This window comes from Oncorhynchus clarkii, chromosome 18 (genome assembly GCF_045791955.1).
Source record: "Oncorhynchus clarkii lewisi isolate Uvic-CL-2024 chromosome 18, UVic_Ocla_1.0, whole genome shotgun sequence".
In the NCBI taxonomy this organism is placed as follows: domain Eukaryota; kingdom Metazoa; phylum Chordata; class Actinopteri; order Salmoniformes; family Salmonidae; genus Oncorhynchus; species Oncorhynchus clarkii.
In genome coordinates, this window is record NC_092164.1 from 22054360 (window position 1) to 22076367 (window position 22008).

The 22008-nt window shown below is 42.9% G+C and overlaps 1 protein-coding gene across 3 annotated transcripts in view; it reads left to right on the forward strand.

Annotated features, from left to right (window-relative positions):
• The first annotated feature begins 1346 nt into the window (after window positions 1–1346).
• Window positions 1347–22008, forward strand: part of LOC139373199 (beta-galactoside alpha-2,6-sialyltransferase 2-like) — a 37265-nt gene continuing 16603 nt past the window's right edge. Inside the window, exons 1-2 of one of the 3 annotated variants that reach the window (XM_071113387.1) lie at window positions 14960–15137; window positions 16089–16151. The gene's annotated coding sequence lies outside the window, so the exon portion shown is untranslated. Of the gene's footprint in view, window positions 1459–14941; window positions 15138–16088; window positions 16152–22008 lie in introns of those variants that run through there. The other 2 variants (XM_071113386.1, XM_071113385.1) reach the window with 2 other exon arrangements.

The window sequence follows — 22008 nt, forward strand, 5'->3', positions numbered from 1 at the left end:
ACCTCCTCTCCTCTTTCACAATCCCACCAGCTGTCACTTCCTGTCTTGTCACAGAGACAGGGACTAACTGCAATCTGTCCCTGCATATCTGCGCGTACTGCACTGTACAGCTTGTATGGTGGAATAAACATCACATTAAAACAGGAAGAAAAATCATCCGCAGCCAATTTTCTTTGTTGATCTCCAGTTTGTAAATCTATGCTGCAGAGGCGAAAGACAAAGGATTAGACTTTGCCGTCATCATGTGTGTGTTGGGAAGATAGGCTTACATGTTTGAGGGAAGGAGTCGTTCTGTTTGACATCCTCGTCTTCTGTTAGCAAAGAGGATTGAATCAATTTGAGTGTTGCCTAGTAAGTAAACCATGACTTGCTGTGATGTTTGTGCGTCAGCAGCATGCAAGACAGACAGCACTGTGTATAGAGGGCAATGTGTGTGTGTATGAGTTGCATTTCTGAATGAATGAATGGATTATAATGAATGAATGCATGAAGGAATGACAAATCGCCATTTGGCAACCCATCCCTTATCGGATTAATTGACATTAAAAACAAGCATTACAATAATTGAATGTGATAATACAGTGATAGTTCTTCTTCTGGTGTTCTCTGCAGTGAGTTTTTGCATAAAAAAATATTTGTATATAATGTATGTGCACACGCTCGTGCACGCGTGACTGCATAATTGCTTCACCTAACAATGCAATTCCATTTCAGAAATGTACAGCGACACTCCTTTCTACTCATGTATATTCTGAGTTGCAGCACACAGGGGGCGGCAGCAGAAGCCCCACCTCAGTCAGCAGACTGAGCATCGAATATATTTGACTGAATGAAATGCCCCATTTAGAGTTGGTGGAGAGTGTGTGAGGGTGTGTGTTTTTGAGAGAGAAGACTGGTGTCTTACTACTTACTCTTACTTAAAATGTTTCCACCTGATGAAACACCACATTTTAGTCTTGGTTGTCAACATGATCTAATCATTGGACCGATTATTAGTCGCCATCCAGTCCTGCAGCTTTCTTTTATTTGACAGGTGCACAAAGAAACAATAGTCGCCCTTTTATTCACAGGAGCTTTTTTCCCTGGAATTTGTGTGCTGACAGAAAAGACAACAATATGTCACTTACGAGGGCTCTCTGAGAGACAGCGGGAGATGAGAAGGCATTATCATAGTAGTAGGGTTTAAAATAAATCTGGAGAAGTAGTGCAAAAGTAGGCTCACACACACACACACACACACACACACACACACACACACACACACAAAGCTCCCACCCACTAAACTAATGGGCCCGGAGAGCTTTCAGACTGCGATGGAGAGAGAAACTTCTCTTCCGCAGCCCTTGTTGTGGGTGAGAGACAGCTGGAGAGTACTGGGCACCATGCTAAGCTCAGTTCTGACCCATTTGGAGGAGGACGGCTGGGCGCCCTGGAGGGACGGATGAATACGGGTCACAGGTAATTGGCAGAGTAGACTGGAGAGCTGAAGGGTGTAATTTTCTGCCTCCCAAAGCAAAGAAGAGATGGAAGGATGGCTCGGATGATGTGAGATTTTGTGTTCTGTTCCTCACATTCCTGCCTGATGCGAGAGTGAGTGAGTGAGTGAGTGAGTGAGTGAGTGAGTGAGTGTGAGAGAGAAGCTTAAAGAAGATGAAAGAGGAGAGAGAACGCTGCAGAGAGCAGAGCTACATGAAAATTGTTGGAGGGGGTAGATGAGGGATGATGACAGCTTACTACATGACACATTGGCATGGTACACCCTCCTGAGTGAGGAATGGGCTCTGGATTCGGCCCACCAGCCAAACAGAAGGCTTATACATCTGATGACCATCCTTCAGAATCATGATGAAGGGTGGAAAGATTTCTCATGTCTGAATGATACACGATGGGACCACTTCTGTTTAGACTTGCTCTTCAAGCGCAAAACACACAAAAATAAAAACCAGTGCTGTCAACAATTCAAAATGTAATCGAGTTAATTGCAGGATTTGCTGATAATCGCAAATTCAGAATATGCTCAAATTGAACTGTAATTTAAAAAGGGACAATCCGCATTTTCTACATCCATTTTAAGAATGATAAATGAATGATATGTACCCATTGCCTCATGAGCTTAGTTCAACTGTTGTAGAACATCAGAACCCAAATTATAAGCTTATTTTTACTCCAATGTTTCGAAACAAGTACATTTTAACAAACACTGTATAGCGTCAAAGCATGCTTATGGATGGTCAGTACTTGACTCCATAGCTCTGTCTATAATTTGATAGTGGTTACATTTCTCCAGGCTTTACAAGAATATTGAAGTCTTGATTCTGTCCAAAGTAACAGTAAGCAAAATCTGGTAAATTCATAAAGCATACTTTCTATAATCTCAATGGCAACTTGTGTTGACAGCGCATTGTTGTATTTAGCTGTATAGATGATGTATTTGGACATTAGCAGTGTATTTTGAGAGCTTTCAGACAAGGCAAATTATTAGTGAGAAAAAAAGTGCAAAACATTATAAAAACTCTGGCAGCACTAATAAAAGCACAATCAAGAATCTTCATAAAAGGCATCCAGTAGAAATAAATTCATCTACCGATATGAATATAATTTTATATTAACAGTATCAGTCAAAGGTTTGGACATACCTACTCATTCAAGATTTGTTCTTTATTTTTGACTATTTTCTACATTGTAGAATAATAGCAAAGACATGAAATAATACATATGGAATCATGTAGTAACCACAAGTGTTAAACAAATCAAAATATATTTGAGATTCTTCAAAGTAGCCACCCTTTGCACAATCTTGGCATTCTCTGAACGAGTTTCACCTGGAATGCTGTTCCAAAAGTCTGGAAGGAGTTCCCACATATGCTGAGCACTTGTTGGCTGCTTTTCCTTCACTCTGTGGGGCAACTCATCCCAAACCATCTTAATTGGGTTGTGGTCGGGTGATTGTAGAGGCAAGGTCATCTGATGCAGCACTCCATCACTCTCCTTCTTGGTCAAATAGCCCTTACACAGCCTGGAGGTGTGTTTTGGTCATTGTCCTGGTGAAATCCAAATGATTGTCCCACTAAGTGCGAACCAGATGGGATGGCGTATCATTGAAGAATGCTGTGGTAGCCATGCTGGTTAAGTGTGCCTTGAACTCTAAATAAATCACTGACAAGTGTCACCAGCAAAGCACCCCCACACCATCACACCTCCTCCATGCTTCACAGTGGGACCATACATGCAGAGATCATCCGTTCACCTACTCTGCTTCTCCTCAGTCCAACGGCTAGTCGGAGCGAGCCAATCAAGGCCTAGAGACAACACTTCGCTGCCTCTTCGTCAACCCCACCACCTGGAGCCAGCAACTTGTGTGGGTTGAATACGCACGCAACACGCTCCCCTGCTCTGCCACCGGGCTCTCGCCTTTCGAGTGTTCCCTGGGTTATCAGCCCGCGCTCTTCCCTGAGCATAAGGAAGAGGACGGCATACCCAAGGCCCAGGAGTTTGTCCGCCGCTGTAACTGGAAGAGAGCCCAGTTGGCTCTTCTCAAGACTACCTCCAGGTGTCGGCCACAAGTGGACCGCCACCGGACCCCGGCTACCCGGTATCGTCTCGGGCATAGGGTAGGGTTGTCCATCTGAGATCTGCCCCTCCGGCACCATCCCACTTATCATGTGTCAAGGATTAAACCTGTGTCTCACAGCCCTTTGTCTCCTTCCCCTATGGGGGTACTGTCACCCCCTGATGTTTCACCTGTCTTTGTGCTTGTCTCCACCCCCTACAGGTGTCGCCCATCTTCCCCATTATCCCCAGTGTATTAATACCTGTGTTGTCTGTTGGCAGTTTGGTTTGTTTCGTCAAGCCTACCAGCGTTTTTCCTGTGCTCCTTTCTTTCTGTGGTTCCTGTTTTCCCGGTTTTGACCATCCTGCCTGCCATTCTGTACCTTTCGGACTCTGCTCTGGATTACTGACCTCTGTCTGCCCTTGACCTGTCATTTGCCTGGCCCCCTGTCTTTGTAATAAACTTTTGTTACTTCGAAACTTCGAAGCTGGGTCTTCACCTGAGTCTTGACAGTGGGAACTCCTTCAAGACTGTTGGAAAAGCATTCCAGGTGAAGCTGGTTAAGAGAATGCCAAGACTGCAAAGCTTTCATCAAGGCAAAGGGTAGCTAAAATCAAAAATATATTTTGATTTGTTTAACACGTTTTTGGTTACTACATGATTCCATATGTGTTACTTCATAGTTTTGATGTCTTCACTATTATTCTACAAAGTAGAAAATGGTACAAATCAAGAAACCCTTGCATGAGTAGGTGTGTTCAAACTTTTGACTGGTACAGTACATGTAAACAGGGCTGAAAAGTGGCTGGTAGCAGGAATATACACTTATATCAAACATTAGGAACACACACGCAATCCATGTCTCAATTGTCTCAAGGCTTAAAAATCGTTCTTCACCCTGTCTCTTTCCCTTCATCTACAGTGATTTGAAGTGGGATTTAACAAATCAAATTGTATGCACCGAATAAACAAAAGGTGTAGGTAGACCTTATCGCGAAATGCTTACATACAAGCCCTTAACCAACAATGCAGTTAAGAAAAATAATCATTTTTAAAAAGTATTTACTAAAAATATAAAATAAACAATAAAAAAGTTACACAATAACGGGGCTATAAGGAGGGGGTACCAACTCAATGTGCGGGGGTACAGGTTAGTCAAAATAATTGAGGTAATATGTACATGTACTGTATACCCAGATCCTCTCCACATAAAAACAATCCATCTAGATCCTGACGGTAATGTCAAGGTGTAGGCGAAAACAGAAACAGCATGGCTGAGATAGACATGGGAAGCCAAACAACAGCTGTGGATGTTTCCTCTGTGCCTCTGAGATGACTGAGATGATTCATAAAACCACATCTGAGAGAGGGGGAGATAGAAAGATGAAAAATACAGAGATAGGGCCTGGTTCCTGCCTTATATCCAATCCTTCTCTCTACTATTAAATGTACATTCTTAAAATAAAGTGGTGATCCTAACTGACCCTAAAACAGGGAATTTCTACTGGGATTAAATGTCAGGAATTGTGAAAAACTGAGTTTAAATGTATTTGGCTAAGGTGTATGTAAACTTCCGACTTCAACTGTACTGTATGTAGGGGTAAAGTGACTATACATAGATAAACAGCAAGTAGCAACAGCATACAAATAAATAAAAGTGACATCAATAAGGGATCATAGCTTTCACCTGGCCAGTCTATGTCAGGGAAAGAGCAGGGGTTCTTAATGTTTTGTACACTCGGTATACAATGCTAATTTATTTAACTAATCAAGTCAGTTAAGAACAAATTCTTATTTTCAATGACGGCCTAGGAACAGTGGGTTAACTGCCTTGTTCAGGGGCAGAACAACAGATTTTTATCTTGTCAGCTTGGGGATTCGATCTTGCAACCTTTCGGTTACGCTCTAACCACTAGGCTACCAGTCCAATGTTCTAACCACTAGGCTACCAGTCCAATGCTCTAACCACTAGGCTACCAGTCCAACGCTCTAACCACTAGGCTACCAGTCCAATGCTCTAACCACTAGGCTACCAGTCCAATGCTCTAACCACTAGGCTACCAGTCCAATGCTCTAACCACTAGGCTACCAGTCCAATGCTCTAACCACTAGGCTACCAGTCCAATGCTCTAACCACTAGGCTACCAGTCCAATGCTCTAACCACTAGGCTACCAGTCCAATGCTCTAACCACTAGGCTACCAGTCCAATGCTCTAACCACTAGGTAGCCTAGTGAATAGAATAGAGTAAAGAGAAATAATAGTGACCAATAGCAGGATCAATAGATAAATACTAATGGTAAATGCAATCAATAATCAATTGACAGCAGTGCAATGGAGTAATAAATAGAATAAATTGGAGCAATGATTTTAGCAGCAGCGTAGGTTGTGTCTGACTGAGTAGAGACCTGTGGATAGGCATAGAGTCAGTGTGGATAGTCCGTGGGAGAGAGAGCAGTAGTTGTTAGCCATTTAACAGTCTTGTGGCCAGAGGATAGAAGCGGTTTAGTTTGTCTGAGCCTTGACGCATGGCAATAATAAAGTAGCTAAGTTGGGTCGGAGCTCTCAAGACGGCAGCCATACAGTACAGTGCCATCTTGTATCTTGAACGCAGCGTGTCAAAGTGATCCTGACATGAACTGTCTGACTCTGCGCCAGTCATCTCATCTCATTTCCAAGTTCTATATTTTGTGAACTGGGCGGCTGCTCTCTCCTCGCCTGCAAGCTGCTTGGCAAACACAAGTGTGCAGACTGTGCTTAGTTCCAAAGTGAATAGCATCGTTTTCCTCTCTTACCTCAACAAAGCTCCCTCATCCTTTCAAATCGCACATTGAAATGCCGTGCTCTGAAATTTGGATAAGACATATTCTAATGAGGCATTTCTCATTCAACTGATCCACATGAGGATGCAAGAGGAATTATATCACCCCATAGTGTCTTTCTCCTTGCATCTGTATTTCCTAGGTAACGCAATCTCCATACCTGGCCTAGAGTGTGTTCTTGCCTGGAGCTGTGAAACTGGTCATGTGACCAGCAACCTCCATACCTGATCTAGATGGTGTTCTTGCCTGGACCTGTAAAACTGGTCATGTGACCACTAAACTAAACCATTTTGAGAGTTTAAAAACACATCCTATGGCTGCGTGGACCCATGGTGTTTATACTTGCGTACTATTGTTTGTACAGATAAACGTGGTACCTTCAGGCCTTTGGAAATTGCTCCCAAGGATGAACCAAACTTGTGTAGGTCTACAATTTTTTTCTTTGCTGATTTCTTTTGATTTCTCCATGATGTCAAGCAAAGAGGCACTTTGAAGGTAGGCCTTGAAATACATCCACAGGTAGACCTCCAATTGACTCAAATTATGTCAATTAGCCCATCAGACGCTTCGGAAACCATGACATAATTTTCTGGAATTTTCCAAGCTGTTTAAAGGCACAGTCAATTTAGGGTATGTAAACTTCTGACCCATTGGAATTGTGATACAGTGAATTATAGGTGAAATAATCTGTCTGTAAACAATTGTGGGAAAAATTACTTGTGTCATGCACAAAGTAGATGTCCTAACCGACTTGCCAAAACTATAGTTTGTTAACTACAAATTTGTGGAGTGGTTGAAAAACGAGTTTTAATGACTCCAACCTAGGTGTATGTAAACTTCTGACTTCAACTGTAAGTACTTTACACCACTTTACAAGACTTGCAAGCACACATATTTTCTTTCGTAAATGTCTTGTTTTAGTTTTGTAAATGTTATTCTAAGAACGTCAGTGTGTATTTATTCCCCACTTTACAAAAAAAATGAAATCACCTTGGCAGAAAACGCAATATCCTTGTCTGCCTGCTGCAACGCCCACCATAATGGCCTACCTCACGGAGTTGCTGTGGCCAATCTGTTGATTTGAGCCTACGGATGCATTAGATGGCTGCTAGGTGATGCCTAGGCTAGAAAATTGTAATTCAACCAAGACACATTCATATCACCATGATACCAATATCTGAAGGCTTTCATTTATATCATTGTTGCACAACAGAATACCACCTCCATACCTATGTAATAATCACTGTGGAAGTGGGAGTCCATATCAGGCCGTATCATCTGGAACTGTAGGCCTACATGTTATTCTCCTCAAGCTTCATTCAATATAAATGCATCCTTCTCCAACTCCTCTCATATTTATGAGACACTTTCTAAGTCTGCCAAAAACAATCCCGCTATTACCGCTTTCATGAGGCTTGTTCGGAAAGGGGAAGGAGGATATACTGTAGCAGGCATGCTATATGGTCATTCCAAACAATGATGGGCTTCATGAACACACATCTCTAAAACAGAATGCATGTTGATGTTCCCGCTGGAGCTAAACAGGTAGACTCAATGTTGTTTTGACGTTATTTCTTTCATGCACAGAAACTTTGAAAAAAACACGATGCCATTTATCTAATACAGGATATGTAATGGCCCATCATGCACACACGCACTCAGAAATACAATCATGTGCCACCAACAAATGTTGTATCACTGTTTAACATTAAAAACATGATATCTAATTAAGATTCCATTCATATATACAGTATGACGTCTCTGAAAAGGGCACTTTCCTTACAGAAAACCTACATGATTTCACATTAAACTTAATTTGGTCCTGTGTGGCTCAGTTGGTAGAGCATGGTGCTTGCACTGCCAGTGTTGTGGGTTTGATTCCTGGGGCCGCCCATATGTAAAATGGCATATATTATATTATTAGAAAACTTGTTTTTGGAACACTATCCAATCGATCATGTTTACACATGTAGTGTCGTGTTATCACGTTGCTTTAGACGTCACATGTTAGTTATCACATTCACTTTACATAAGATCACATGGAAAAGTGTGAACTTCATGTGGTTTTTCCATAAGGGTTAGTATCGGCTTCTTAGCGGACGAAACCAAATGTGATATTTCAGAGGAGAGGAGCAGTAGAGCGCCTAGCACCCAGCCTTGAGGGTAAGAGTATTGCTGGTTACTGTACAGCAATCTCATTCAAATTCCAGGCAAGGAAATCAGCACATTGGGCCAGTGGACACACACACCCACTCATTACCAAAGTTGTCGTGGAAACAACCTAGTTCTGGCTGGCACTGGGCCTGTGTGGAAGGCCCCCAAAAATTGTGAAAGACTCCAGTCACCCAAGTCATAGACTGTTCTCTCTGCTACCGCACAGCAAGCGGTACCAGAGCGCCAAGTCTAGGACCAAAAGAATCCTTAACAGCTTCTACCCCAGTTAATCAAATGGCCACCAGGACTATTTACAGTTCGGGTGAAGTCCCTTTGTTTTTACAATGCTGCTACTCACTATTTATTATCTGTGCAGTCACTTTACCCCTACCTACATGTACAAATTACCTCGACTAACCTGTGCCCCCGCACATTGACTCGGTACCGGTTATTTTATTGTTGCTTTTTATTCTTTTTTATTTTATTTTTTACTTTCGTTTATTTTGTAAATATTTTCTTAACTCTATTTATTGAACTGCATTGTTGGTTAAGGGCTTGTAAGTAATCATTTCACGGTATCTGTTGTATTCGGCGCAAGTGACAAATACATTTTGATTTGATTTGGCACATAGGGGTTTGAACTAAAGAAAGCATTGGGGTTCTGTCTGGGGACTGTACTAGCACATGAAATGTTCCCTAGCTCCCCCGAGACAGCAACAGCTAGTTATGTCAACCCAAAACATTGTTAGGAAGTTTGGCATGTACAGATATTAGATCATATTCTTCTGAATCCAACCATACAGCATGCAGTGGAAAAAATAGTACATAACACCTGTTCACATGCTGATCCAGAACCATCAACCAAGGGAAATAGCAGGTTGTCAGTGCTGTTATTTTGACTGATGGGGAAGAAAGCATATTACACCATCCCTATCCCACAGGGTCTTCCCCTCGTCTCATTGTCATACAGGGCTCAGCAGCTTCTTATGAACCCATGACCCACAGGCCTGGGGAGAGAGGAATGGATTTGAGTTAGAGACTGACTGACAGTCTACCGGTTAAAACTGGTTTTCATCTACCTGCCCCACTGCTAAGCCCCACAGCCTTTGAATTCAGCTGCAGATTACCGGCAGCAGGTAAAGTGTTGGTCGCATGTTTCATGAGCTGAAATAAAAGATCCCAGAAATGTTCCATATGCACAAAAAGCTATTTTCGCTCAAATGTTGTTTACATCCCTGTTAGTGAGCAATTATTCTTTGCCAATATAATCCATCCACCTGACAGGTGTGGCATGTCAATAAGCTGATTAAAAAGCATGATCATTACACAGGTGCACACAAATGGCGCCGGAGAAGAAGGCAGACGTTTTACGTGCCCCCAACCGATCGTGTTTTTGTTTGTTTATTTGCTTTGTTTGTAACTTATATTTTGTATATAATGTTGCCGCTACCGTCTCTTATGACCGAAAATAACTTCTGGACATCAGGACTGCGATTACTCATCACGGACTGGCAGAATCCTTTTTTTCCTATAGTCTGACGAGCCCGACGCGAACGATATACAGGTTTCTCGGGAACAGGCCCAGATCCCCATGATTTGCGTGAAGAGGAGGCAGAGAAAAAGGGTCCGGAGGGGGGGGCTGCCTTCTGAGAATTCGAAGGCGATCGAATAAACCCCCAATTCCTTCAATTCTGCTAGCAAACGTGCAATCTTTGGACAATAAAATAGATGACCTACGCGGAAGATTAAACTACCAACGGGACATTCAAAACTGTAATGTCTTATGCTTCACGGAGTCATGGCTGAACGACGACACTATCAACATACTGGTTATACGCTGCACCGGCAGGATAGAACAGCGGCGTCTGGTAAGACAAGGGGCGGCGTATATTGTATTTTTGTAAATAACAGCTGGTGCACGATATCTAAGGAAGTCTCGAGCTATTGCTCGCCTGAGGTAGAGTATCTCATGATAAGCTGTAGACCACACTATATACCTAGAGTTTTCATCTGTATTTTTTGCAGCTGTTTACATACCACCACAGTCAGAAGCTGGCACTAAGACAGCATTGAATGAGCTGTACTCCGCCATAAGCAAACAAGAAAACGCTCACCCAGAGGCGGTGCTCCTAGTAGCCGGGGACTTTAATGCAGGGAAACTTAAATCCGTTTTACCAAATTTCTATCAGCATGTTAAATGTGCAACCAGAGGACAAAAAACTCTGGACCACCTTTACTCCACACACAGAGATGCATACAAAGCGCTCCCTCCCCCTCCATTTGGCAAATCTGACAATAATTCTATCCTCCTGATTTCTGCTTACAAGCAAAAATTAAAGCAGGAAGCACCAGTGACTAGATCAATAAAAAAGTGGTCAGATGAAGCAGATGCTAAGCTACAGGACTGTTTTGCTAGCACAGACCTCCGATGGCATTGAGGAGTACACCACATCAGTCATTGGCTTCATCAATAAGTGCATCGATGACATCGTCCCCACAGTGACCATACGTGCATACCCCAACCAGAAGCCATGGATTACAGGCAACATCCACACTGAGCTAAAGCAAGAGCTACAGCTTTCAAGGAGCGGGACTCTAACCCGGAAGCTTCTAAGAAATCACGCTATGCCGTCCGATGAACCATCAAACGGGCAATACAGGACTAAGATCGAATCGTACTACACCGGCTCTGACGCTCATCGGGTGTAGCAGGGCTTGCAAACCGTTACAGACTACAAAGGGAAGCACAGCTGAGAGCTGCCCAGTGACATGAGCCTACCAGATGAGCTACTTCTATGCTCACTTTGAGGCAAATAACAGTGAAACATGCATGAGAGCACCAGCTGTTCAGGAAGACTGTGTGATCACTCTCTCCACACCCGATGTGAGTAAGACCTTTAAACAGGTCAACAGTCACAAGGCTGCAGGGATGGATGGATTACCAGGACGTGTACTGTGAGCATGCGCTGACCATCTGGCAAGTGCCTTCACTGACATTTTCAACCTCTCCCTGTTTGAGTCTGTAATACCAACATGTTTTAAGCAAAACCCATATGCCCAAGAACACTAAGGTAAACTGACAAAATGACTACCAACCCGTAGCACTCACGTCTGTAGCCATGAAGTGCTTTGAATGGCTGGTCATGGCTCACATCAACACCATTATCCCAGAAACCCTAGACCCACTCCAATTTGAATACCGCCCCAACAGATCCTGGACTTCCTGACAGATCCTGGACTTCCTGACATCTGCAACTGGATCCTGGACTTCCTGACAGACCGCCGCCAGGTGGTAAGGGTAGGATAACAACACTCCGCCACACTGATCCTCAACACAGGGGCCCCTCAAGGGGACGTGCTCAGTCCCCTCCTGTACTCCCTGTTCACTCATGACTGGACAGCCAGGCACGACTCCAACACCATCATTAAGTTTGCCAATGACTCAACAGTGGGCCTGATCACCGACAACGATGAGACATCTTACAGGGAGGAGGTCAGAGTCCTGGCCATGTGGTGACAGGACAACAACCTCTCCCTCAACAGGATCAAGACAAAGGAGATGATTGTGGACTACAGGAAAAATAGGACCGAGCACACCCCCATTCTCATCGACGGGGCTGCAGTGGAGCAGGTTGAGAGCATCAAGTTCCTTGGTGTCCACATCACCAACAAACTATCATGGTCCAAACACACCAAGACACTCGTGAAGAGGGCTTGACCAAACCTATTCCCCCTCAGGAGACTGAAAAGATTTGACATAGGTCCTCAGATCCTCAAACGGGTCTACAGCTGCACCATCGAGAGCATCCTGACTGGTTGTATCACTGCCTGGTATGGCAACTGCTCGGCCTCCGACCACAAGGCACTACAGAGGGTAGTGCGAACGGCCCAGTACATCACTGCGGTCAAGCTTCCTGCCATCCAGGGCCTCTATACCAGGCGGTGTCGGAGGAAGGCCCTAAAAATTGTCAAAGACTCCAACCACCCTAGTTATAGACTATTCTCTCTGCTACCGCACTGCAAGCGGTACCGGAGCGCCAAGTCTAGGTCCAAGAGGCTACTAAACATCTTCTACCCACAAACCATAAGACTCCTGAACATCTAATCAAATGGCTACTCAGACTATTTGCATTGCCCCCCCCCCCCCCCCCACCCCCCCTTTACACCGCTGTTTCTCTCTGTTGTTATCATCTATGCATAGTCACTTGAATAGTCACTACCTACATGTACATATTACCTCAACCAACCAGTGCCCCCGCACATTGACTCTGTACCGGTACCCCCCATGTATATAGTCTCGCTATTGTTATCTTACTGCTGCTCTTTAATTACTTGATACTTTTTTTCTTATTCTTCGCTGTATTTTTTTAAACTGCATTGTTGGTTAGGGGCTCGTAAGTAAGCATTTCACTGTAAGGTCGTACACCTGTTGTATTTGGCGCATGTGACTAATAACGTTTGATTTGATTTGTGCTGGGGACAATAAAAGGCCACTCTAAAATGAGCAGTTTTGTCACACAACACAATGCCACAGATGTCTCAAGTTTTGAGGGAGTGTGCAATTGGCTTGCTGACTGCAGGAATGTCCATCAGAGCTGTTGCCAGAGAATTTAATATTAATTTCTCTACCATAAGCCACCTCCCACATCGCTTTAGAAACTTGGCAGTCTGTCCAACCTGCGTCACAACCGTAGACCACGTGTAACCCTGCCAGCCTAGGACCTCCACATACGGCTTCTTTGCCTGTGGAATCGTCTGAGACAAGCCACCAGGACAGCTGATGAAATTTAGGTTTATTTATGTCTGTAATAAAGCCCCTCCCAGTCATGTGAAATCCATAGATTGTGGCTAAATTTATGCATTTCAATTGTCTCATTTCCTTATATGAACTTTAATTCAGTGAAATCATTGAAATTGTTGCATGTTGCGCTTATATTTTTGAACGTTCTGTACCAGTGATTTCAATTTAGAATGTTTGAGTCTGCATTACACCATTTAAATAAATGGGGATACAGAAAGATTTATGGTTTTAAAAGTAAAAATAGGAGCAAACTACAGTTTTGAAGCAATCTAAGATGAGAAAGTCTGCACATTTCAAATTTGATTTGGTGTTTGTAGCTAAAATGGTTAAGTGCAGTGGGAAATGCTAAAATCGACTATTATAGCCCATGGATCTTGTATGCAAATGTGCTTTTAGTTCAAAAGTATAAATATGTTCAGCAATCTTTTGACAAGCAAAAGTCAGTCTGCACATTTTAACATTGGTTCCGTATTTGTAGTTTAAACAATTCAAGAGCAGTGGTGAATCCAGGAATGACCCATTGTAGTTTATGGAGCCTTGATGCACATTTTAAATGGCTACAATTGAAAAATAATAAACCTTATCAAATCTCTATTGACAAGCAATCTACGCTGAGTCAGTCTGTAAGTTTTAAAGTTGGTTTGGTGTTTATCTTAACAGTTGAATACCTGATTTAAAAAAATAATAATTCAAGTCTACGGTCCTTGAAATGCATTGGGATTAATGCCTATATGGTTGTAGTATGAAAAGTATAACAGTATCAAAATATTTTTTCAAGCAACCTGAAGACAGTCAGCGTGCACGTTTTAAACTCGGTAGCTTTTACGGGGTTGGCACTACAAATTCCAGCATAAGGCAATTAATAAGAAGACATTTTGTTTTAATTTTAGTAGGCTAGTTGTTCTTGATTTCAGCAAGCACCGCTAATAAGAGGCAGTATAAACCCAGGGCGATTAGGATTTTTTTTGTATGCTACACTTTTGCACTGCAGTATTGTAGAAATCCTGGGGTGTTTCTTTTTAGTATCTCATGTCGTAACATCTGCGCTACTCTGGGTTGCTTTTCCATGGAGAGCTGAGGCTGTGCAAGGCAATTGAACATGATTAGATTAGCTGACAGTTCAAGCAACAGACTCAGTATGTATGCTTTAAATGACTAGTGTCACTGTAGAGATTTTGCCTGCCAAGGGCATGGTCTCGTGACAATTATGGTGTGCAATGCATCAAGAATCGCCCCTATCCCTATACAAATCTCTATACAAATGACATTATGTTATCTGACTCAGATAGCAAATAATAGCAAATATGTTGTTCTACTCTTCTGTGGTGGCAGGCTGTAATTGGGTAGGGCTATATTTGATGTGGAAGCTTTAGACTGTGATTCTGATCTGTCTGCACGATTAGATAAACTAGGCATGGTGTAAATATAGTCGACACAGAAGTAAAATAGCAACTTTGTTTCAATATTTTGTCTCCTTAATTAGCAGTTCAATTCCACATCATGACAAGTAAACTGCTCGGCCTGGCACACAGTACATTCACTTATGCCCCGCCCACCCTACTCTCTCTCACCCCCCCAAAACAATTATCGAGGAATGACGGCTCTTTTATACCTCAATTGAAAGAACCACAACGCCACATTACACATCTTATAGTGTGTTGTCGAGCAGCACTGAATATCGTTCGATTGCAACTTGCCTCTTTCTTTGAAGATGGCGCGAAAGCATGCATTCCGTTTAGTCTTTGCATTTCGGATCTAAACCTGAAGAAATGTCGATGTTCGCCGGAAGTAAGAGCGTTTGACTAGCTCAGGTAAGGCATTTTGACCATCTTTGTACCAGACAGAGCAATCAACGATGCCATGGGTATTTCAAACGGAGGGTTGTGATGAGAGGGACGCTTATATAGAGATCACAATGGGTTTCAAACTGTGCCACGGAAAAGGGGGCATGCAGAATGAACGGTTAAAACATTGTCATTGGCTTCTATCCGAAATATAGCGTGAATTACAAAGTTGCCTACATCCTAATAACATGTTCAAAACAACGTGTGCCTATTTCACCTACAACAAAAATATGGGTTCCCATCGAACTGAAAACGCCAGTGATATTATATTCTTAATGTCTAATTTGAATATTTCTCAATATTTTGTAACAGTCCTCATTCCTGCAGTGAACTGATCCCACAGGACACCTATTGATGAGTGTTGAGAGGATCAACACAAGCTGCCATGTGAAGGCTTTTATTTGAGTCAATATTGGTTCTCAAAAGTCAACTTGGCTACATCTTACAGCACAACGAATCATACACACATTGGACTATATTGACTCATCTTTTCATAACTTTACGATGTTATTTTACGTTTTGGACATGATAAACTACACTATGCAGATGGACTTGCACATGTTAAATAGAGAGACAGACAGGTGACCGAGTCTTGCAGCCCTGTCTGATAGCCCTTCCCAGGCCCAGTCTGTTCAGCCACCTTTCACAGTCCTGACATCTTAATTACTGGACACCTGTGAACACCTGGTGTTGGGAATGGGGTATCCCTCCCTTTGTGTGTGTGTGTGTGTATATGTATGTGTGTGTGTGTGTGTCAATTGCAGCCCTTTGTTAAAACACCCAATCCTAAATCAACCCATAGCCCCTACCGCCTAACCCTGGATAGGTACAGCTGTCAGTAAGGTAATAGCTCCTCTTTGCTCTCTAATAATGGGTGAAGTTGTCACCAAATTGCTTTTTATTTTGCTATTCTCTCAGATCTACACCAGTGCGTATCGCTGTAGCTGCAATTTGGGGATTTGGTGAGAAAATGACATGCAGGTAAAGAACACCTTGTCTCGCCATGTGGTGTGTTACCTAATAAGGCCAGAGGAGGTGTCGTGTGTATATAGCCAATGAATGCCAATATACCACGGCTAAGGGCTGTTCTTATGCAAGATGCAGGATTCAGCCAATCAGCATTCGGGGCTCGAACCATTCAGTTTAGAATGTTAAGTAAACACCTTCACAGAAATGTGTTGGAAGACGAGCTTCCTGCGTTATGCTGCAAGATACAGCATGAATTAATTTCTGGGGCTTTTTGAAAGCTCCATGGTTTGTTCCAGACAGTATAGGGCATTTCCATGTAAAATGCCCCATGAGCACATCACATTTGGTGTCACATGAAACTCATAATCTATATTTTTAGAAATGAAGGCGTATCTACTTTTTTAAACCAAAGGCTTTGATTTCTAGCCTAACGGATGGACAAGGGGTTTTAGATAACATCTAGCAGACAGTCTTTTATAAGAAATTAGAAATGCATCAAAACACAATAACGTTGAAGTAAAGGCCCCTGCCAACTAATATCTACATTTATAATGTAGTTTTGCAAAAATTATTAGTCTTCTGTAAGTTTAAGTAATATTGCCTAGTGTCTTGTCATTCTGTTACCAAAAAACCCACATCTTTAAGATATTTTATAATTTCTCTCCCTGATGAGGACGGAGGAGAATGGAAGATCACAGAATTAACAAGTAAAGGTAGACCTATCAGTTAGCTGTAGGTTTTTACTGATATCAATTTGGTTTATGATTTATTAAGTGATTCAAACACATCATTCTGTTAATAAATCAGTAAAAGACAATTACAAAACAACTCAGAATGACTGAAACTGAATTGGCTGCAATGGGAATTCATAGTAGTCACGAACCACTGTTGGGTCACCTGCTACGGTCTTCTCTTCCACTGGCATACTGTTAAGTTCAGCTCATAACTGTTTTCTTTCTCTTTCTGTCACGTGGTGGTCAAACCAAGAGTGTGAAAACAGTCTGGACAACCCCTCCCTCTTTGTCTCCCTGTCTCTCCACTTAATGTCACCTCTTCCAGCTCTTTCTGACACCTACCCATGAGCCCCCTCTCTTTCCATTTACTGTAACCAGCCCCTTCACCCACTGAACTCTGACCCACACCGGACTTCCATGGACGTTGAAGTTTGGTCAGTCCAAATCTAAACCAATCATGGACAGTAAAGAAAAGTAGGATTTTCTGTTGGTTGCACCAGTCCATGATTTGGACTCACCCCCAAAACAAATTCTGCGTCATACAAAATACATGTATATATTTTTTTTATTTTCATCATCTAATGTAATTCGGTGCTTTATTAAAAAGTGTAAGAGAATACTGAGATGGTGTTTCATATTTTAATGTTGGGATTTGAATGTGCAGCCTAATCCAATGATTGTCGTGCATTTTGGGTTAACAATTAGGCTATTGTTATTTTTAAAATAGTGCCCCAGAAATGTCTTATTTCTTTCTTTTTTTGTTCAATACAGATGAATTTTCCGGCATCTTTATGTGCACTAATATCATAGGCACATTTTATGTGGGGCTAATTTACCACCTGAGTAAGTGCAAATTCCAAAAACTTCAGAACGCAATAAATATAATACTCACTGCAAGTAGCCATGTATCTATTATAACAGTTGAGTCAGGTGACCATGTAGAAGGTGCGGCTCGCATCAATGCGACCAATTGAAGGTAGTGCATTGAGTTGTATGGGTTGTTTAACTTGGCAATCAATGGTTCAGCATCATTCTGTTACCGTGGAATAGCCCCTATTTGATTTTGTTGTTGTTGCTTTGAACCCCCTGGCCCCTGCTGTGTGAGTCACGTCTGGTGCCAGCCTGAGTAAGATAGGCCCACTACAGTAGTTGTTATGAGCTTTCATTCAGTCACAGACTCGGTCACGACGCTTAGGTTACACAAAACAGGGGTTCTCTCCCTAAAGCCATTCGAGTAGAGAGTTCTGATGTCTTGCTCCTCTCTTTTAATGCAAAACTGGAAATAACTGCTTGGTGAGTTTGAAGGCTAGATAAAACTGGTCCACACAAGAAGAGACATTATGCCTTTATCACACTTACTCTTTTGTGATAGGCTAACCAACGTGCCCCCAAAAAGGTAAGAAGAAAGACCTCTTCGTTCCGTCCTGTATCATTTATATTACCACAGTGTATCCCAGACTTTTCATTTGAATCCGCAGGGAGACTTACGAGGTCCTCAGGATGTTTGGGAATGTTAATAAGTTGCCATTACCACAGAACACTGGAGCTGAGCCAGTCAGCCTCTCTGTCTCAGGATGAGGTGGTTTTTGCTCTGGAGGCACTGAGAGTCCTGAGACTGACATCCATTTTGGGGAAAAATATCGCATGAAAACCGGGTCACAGGAGGTAGGACCTGATCACCACACATCCCCTAGGAACCCATATATGTGTGACTAATTTTTCTTTAATCTAGAGCTCCCATCAAACGAACACGGAACTTTGCTCTCCTTCCTGACCACAGATGTTATCGTGTACTTTTTCTATCCATGCATTGTGTGATATCTGCACAAATCAGGAAGTGGAGAGGATTTCTGTCAAATGAAAACTGCAATGTAATATTTCTGGGTAGCATACAGTACTGTTACAGTAGTCCCCCCCCCCCCCCCCCCCCCATAGTCACATGAAAGTTTCTGGGTACTTTGTAACTAAGTACAATTTATTATCATGATACAGTGAAGAGCATGTGTTTGCTGTCTCGCCAGTTGTAATATTATCGAGGGAGAAACACTGACAGATAAGGGAATCGCAAGCCAACACAAAACACCACTCCATTTGCTTGAAAATAACCTCTTGACGTTTTTCTCCTGCAGCCATGTGGGCGTTGAGTCTCTGTCTTCTACATGTGACTTGAGCTGAGAGGTAGCAGGGTAGATAAGCCTGGTGGTATAACGTGTACTGTAAATTCCCCTCCTGCCATGGTTATTAGAGAGCCTCCCTCAATGGTGCTTTAGCCAGGAGCCAAAGCTACATTTACCTTCCTCCCACATCAAGAGCATTTGTCATGCACCACATCAAGAGGTAGATTTAAGCAATAAGGCCCGGGGGGTGGGGTATATGGCCAATATACCACGGTAAAGGGCTGTTCTTAGGCACGACGCAACACAGAGTGCCTTGATACAGCCCTTAGCCGTGGTATACTGGCCATATATCACAAACCCCCAAGGTGCCTTAATGCTATTATAAAATGGTTACCAATGAAATTAGAGCAGTAAAAATAAATGTTTTGTCATACCTATGGTATACGGTTTGATATACCACGGCTGTCAGCCAATCACCATTCAGGGCTCGAACCAACCAGTTTATAATTATGCATATACAGTATGCATTATGTGCCATGACAATGGCAATGTAGGAGCGTTTTCTAAACAGGCCAGCAGCACATGAGAGAAGAGGATAACAGAAAAGATGGAGCTTAGCGAGGCGTGTCATTGAAGATGGAGGAAGGCATTTTGTCAGGAGAAACAGGACAGGCGGGATATCATCTCTCCACGGAGAGACCTCCTGCTGCTGGCTCTCTGGAATTACTTCTACAGGCTGTGTATGTGTGTGTTTGAGAGAGAGAGTGTGTGTCACACTGTGTGCCAGTGTGAGTTTGCGTGTGTGTTTGTGTGTGTGTGTGTGGGGGGGGGGGTTTGCGCGTGTGTGTGCGCTTGCCTGTGTGTTTGCATGACTGTGTGTGCGTGGGCACTGCTGGAGAGACCAGGGGCCATGTGCCAAACCCCGTGGCCCATTGTGAGACCAGCTGGTGTGTGAAGAGGGCCAGCGGTCAGTTGCGTTCCCAACCAGGCTGGAGCTGAAGATGTCTCTTTTCCACTTTAGAACATAATACCTGCTATGTCTATGATTGGCTATAAGGCAGGAACCAGACCCTATCTCTGTTTTTCATCTTTCTATCTCCCCCTCTCTCAGATGTGGTTTTATGAATCATCTCAGTCATCTCAGAGGCACAGAGGAAACATCCACAGCTGTTGTTTGGCTTCCCTTGTCTATCTCAGCCATGCTGTTTCTGTTTTCGCCTACACCTTGACATTACCGTCAGGGTCTAGATGGATTGTTTTTATGTGGAGAGGATCTGGGTGTATCTGTGGGGAGAGGATTTTGGTGTGTTCTTATGTGTTGACTTAGCTAATGTGTGTTTGATGGAGCGTTGTGTTATGGCTGTTACAGCACTGTGTTCAGGTTGTTGCTACAGCACTGCGTTCAGGCAGGAAAATGACGCTCGTGCTCGCCCAGTTCAATTTGTGAGTGTCTGGTTGGAGAGAAAGCAGAGGGCCAATTGTGTTCCTCCTGGGGCAAGATTGTCTCTATCTGATTGGAGACAGACGTGTGACCTCTGACCCCTGTGTCCTGATTAGGAAGGGTGGGGGGGGGGGGTTAGTGGTGCAAGGATCAGTTTAGGCCAGCCAGTTTTCCAGGCTTTGTAGTGAGGAATATATAGTCAGTGCCTGTGGAGATGTCAGTGCAGAGTTCATTCATGGTGTTTTTTGCTAAAAACAAGGTTTGGGAAGCCCTATTTTTTTTCTTCTTTCTTTTCTCCCATGCCATACTAATGCCACTCAAATCCTGCTTTTGAAATGGAGGGCCTGCTTTAGTAGCCTAGTTTAAACACAATTGAATGGAACAAAGAAGAGACTTCTCTCTTCAGAATACTGCCAGTGGGTTACCCAATGGCATTTAAATTCATCACCTTAATTTCCCACCATTCAGTAGCGTTTCCCGATGCAGATAGAGGTTATTATTTCAGTTTAACCTTCCGTGTCATTCACGCTAGCCTCCACTGCACTGGCTCACTGGAGGAGATGGAAAGACCTTTGAAGATGTCATTTGTGTGGGTGAAGTCCTGAGAGAGAGGCTGGGGCTTGGTGGTTCCATGCCCGGCGCAAGCTCTTGCTGTGAGGGGGAATCAGCACCTCTGACTTTTCAAACCCTGTAAACTCATAATTAAGACACTAGGTTCTGGCAACACTTAACCTAGTCTGCATTAGAGGTCGACCGATTAATCGGAATGGCCGATTTCAAGTTTTCATAACAATCGGAAATCTGTATTTTTGGACGCCGATTTTGCCGATTTATTATTTTTTTTTACAAATATTTTTAAAATATTTTTGAACACCTTTTATTTATTTAACTAGGCAAGTCAGTTAAGAAGACGGCCTAGGAACGGTGGGTTAACAGCCTTGTTCAGGGGCAGAACGACAGATTTTCACCTTGTCAGCTCGGGGGATCCAATCGTGCAACCTTAGTTAACTAGTCCAACACTTTAACGACCTGCCTCTCATTGCACTCCACGAGGAGCCTGCCTGTTACGCGAATGCAGTAGAAGCCAAGGTAAGTGGCGAGCTAAGATTAATCTTATCTTTATAAAAAACAATCACTCAATCATAATCACTAGTTATAACTACACATGGTTGATATTACTTGTTTATCTAGCGATAATCGATGCAACGCTGGGGGATGATTTAACAAAAGTGCATTTGCGAAAAAAGCAATCGCTGGACGACTGTACCTAACCATAAACACCAATGCCTTTCTTAAAATCAATACACAGAAGTATATATTTTTGAACCTGCATATTTAGCTAAAAGAAATCCAGGTTAGCAGGCAATATTAACCAGGTGAAATTGTGTCACTTCTCTTGCGTTCATTGCACGCAGAGTCAGGGTATATGCAACCGTTTGGGCAGCCCGGCTCATTGTGAACTAATTTGCCAGAATTTTACGTAATTATGACATAACATTGAAGGTTGTGCAATGTAACAACAATATTTAGACTTAGGGATGCCACCCATTAGATACAATACCGAAAGGTTCCGTATT